Source organism: Propithecus coquereli, unplaced genomic scaffold (genome assembly GCF_000956105.1).
Source record: "Propithecus coquereli isolate 6110/MARCELLA unplaced genomic scaffold, Pcoq_1.0 Scaffold287, whole genome shotgun sequence".
Lineage (NCBI taxonomy): Eukaryota > Metazoa > Chordata > Mammalia > Primates > Indriidae > Propithecus > Propithecus coquereli.
This window is the reverse complement of record NW_012148474.1, coordinates 945,700-948,868: the sequence shown is the minus strand read 5'-3', so window position 1 is coordinate 948,868 and position 3,169 is coordinate 945,700.

Here is a 3,169-nt window from a genome sequence, read left to right as displayed (position 1 = left end):
ACTATAAAAAGATTAATATCTAGAATTTGCAAAGAACTCATACAAATCCACTATCAAAAGACAGGAAATTCAATAGAAAACAAAATAGCACAAAAACAGGCAAACAATATTAAAAAGCCACTCACTGTTTTATTACTAGATGCTTAGTGCAGAGTGTAGCACAAAATAGTTAATATTGAGTGAATGAATGGGAAAAACAAATGACAGTGAGTATATGAAAAGATGTTAAACCTTACTAGTAATCAGAGAAGTTAAAGGTAAAGCAGCACTGACGTGCCACTTGAGAACTATTAGAGGGAAAGTTTAGAAAGTCAAATAATGTCAAACGATGGTGAGGATTTCAGGAGCTATAAACCTTCATATATAGTCAGTGGGAATTTACATTGCTGTGGCCATTTTGGAACTCGCTATAGCAATATTAGGTAAAATTAAGGATGCTTATGACTGACCAAGCCCATGTTTTGGGGCTATATTCTAAAAGAAATAAAATAAAATAAACTTCCGTCAGGAGCATGCGTTAGCTTATTCAATTATTAATAGTAAAAATGAAGATTAACAGAGAGGTAATTTGTGGTAACTGAGGAAAGGACAACCTAGATATCTACCTATAGCAGAATGAATGCATGAAGTATTTATACAATGAAATGTAATACACTTAAAACTAAAACTACCCCTGAAAAATATGTATACATTTTACAATAATATTAAGTGGCAAAAAGTAAGGCATGAAATGAAAACAATAGCAGAATGTCCTATGATGAAAAATATAAAATCAATACTTCATATTTCCACAGAGGCATCTGTCTCTTTTTATCTCTGTCTCTGTCTCTGTCTTTCTCTCTTTCTTTCTCAATCTCTATCTCTATCCAACCTATCTAGATATAGATAGAGATATAGAGATAGTATGCAAGATGGATTCGAGGAACATATTAAATATATGACAGTGAGTGTCTATGGGAGAAGAGAAAAAAGATTGAATAAGGATGAAGAATAAAGCACATTAAAATTACATTTTAACAAATAAAGGGCTGTGATGGCAGTGTTCTATGAACTGAGCATGACCAACACAATTCTCTATACTGGAGTTAGGAAGGGGAATGCATTTTCCTGGCTCTTTCCACATATCTTCCCAATATGTTCCTCAAGAGATTGTGATGTCTATTCAAATTTATGAATAACTTCCATACCCCATGATCTCAATTTCATGCTAGCTATTGGTTCCACATAGCTTTCTGAGTTCCAGGGTTGCCCCATAACATGTGCAAGAATAAACATGGAGCAAAAGTAAAAATAGAGGCCTATGTAATATATGTGTGAACATCAAATGTTTATACTATTAAATAAATGATGTATCTTCCTGCTGTGACAAGTATATCTTTATGACAACTGAATGGAAAATTATGTGTATTCATCTGTCAAGTCTTTAGTGTGTATTTTGCACAGGGTGTGAGGGGGTGATGGGGAGAGGAGGAAGTTGATTCAACCTCATCTGGATTTGAGCTCATTGGGGTTTTGTTGTTGGTTGCCGTGGTAACTTTCATTGTACCACAGGCTTCAAATACTCCAACAGTGGATCTGCTGCTACCTTTTCCTTAGTATGAGCCTTGGAGTGCTGGAGAATTTTTTCAATGTTCTTGCTCCACCCTCAACTTTCAAAGGGTTCTGAATACCTGTGTTAATTCTGTGGAAATCTCTCTCTATGGTCATATAGTTAGTCTCCAGCAGTAGATTTCTGTGGCTGATCACTCAGAGTTAGGCTCATGTTGTAGGAGGAGAGTTCTTGGTTCTCCTAATCCAGTATTGGTCTTATATTTCTTTGAAAAAGATTATGCAATTAAATTTCATTTCTCGGAAAAATAGCACCATTTTTGAAACCCTGAACTTTCAGTTTGGCTCCCAAGAAAACAATATATTTTTTATTATTTCTGAGAATTATCCATAAAAAAGTAAATACTTTTTCCTAACTTATTATTTACATAATAAATATGGCATGTTATAATATGTCTATTGAAAAATATGGACAAAATTTTATATTAAATGTTTTGTGCATGCTATGCAAAATTCAAGGGATATTGTAGGTTCCTCACTCATATTTCTCCTGTTGTTATTGGCTGCACTTATAACTTAGGTATGATGCATTATAGAATTATATAAATTTCTCTCTAAAAAACTTTTTAATATTCTAATGAATGAAGATTTTTTATCCTTTAAGAACACTATTAAATAATAAACTAGAAATTTTACATTTCTGAGCCTTGAGATAGGTTTGGGGTACCAAGTTATATCTTTGTGAATATTTGCAAATAAAGAAGAGTGAACAGATTGGAGAGTAATATTTGTGTATAACTTGGTCACACAATGATTGTTGCTGGAATGCATAGAAAGCATACATTTGAAGCCCAGAAAAAGAAATTAAAACAAAGCTAAAATAACAAAAGCTCAAGTAAGACATATTTGTATTATTAACATTAACTGATGCCCTTTGGCCATACACTTAACATATATTAATTAAACTCAAATATAGAAATATTTTGCTGATTTTAGGGAAAGGTAGAACAAGTATACAAGTATTTGGAATGCTGTTTCAATAGAATTCCCATTACTAAATATCTGTCCTTTCCTCTTATCCATAAACAACATTTTCGAAAATCACACCTTTAATCATCATTTAACATTTTGTTCCTTACTTAATTATATTAACGCAGTGAAGAAAGCCTTATTAGGAATTATACACTCAAATTTCAGACAATGCATGCAGTTAGCCCGATGCATAAAATTAGTAGATTCAAAATTAGAGACTTAGCCTTAACTGAAATGTCATGACACACTTGATTTGCTTCTACACAACGAAGTGATTTGTAACTATTTCAAATTGCTTTATCTTCTGAAGAAATCAACATTCCCTTATGGCTATCTCAACATCTGTTAGGTAACATATACCATAAATTCTCTATTTTTAAAATGCATGCTGAGAAGGTGAGATTCCAATGCAGAGCTCATTTCCAAGTACTTCAGAAGATAGGACTGACAGTTATCCACCATTCAAATGAAGGACAATATGAGTTAGAAGTTATTGCTATCATTTCTTTTAATTCATTAATTGTTTTGGAAATTATAAAACCTTGCAGAGATATAATGCATTATTATTAAACCTTACAAAATTTTGAGC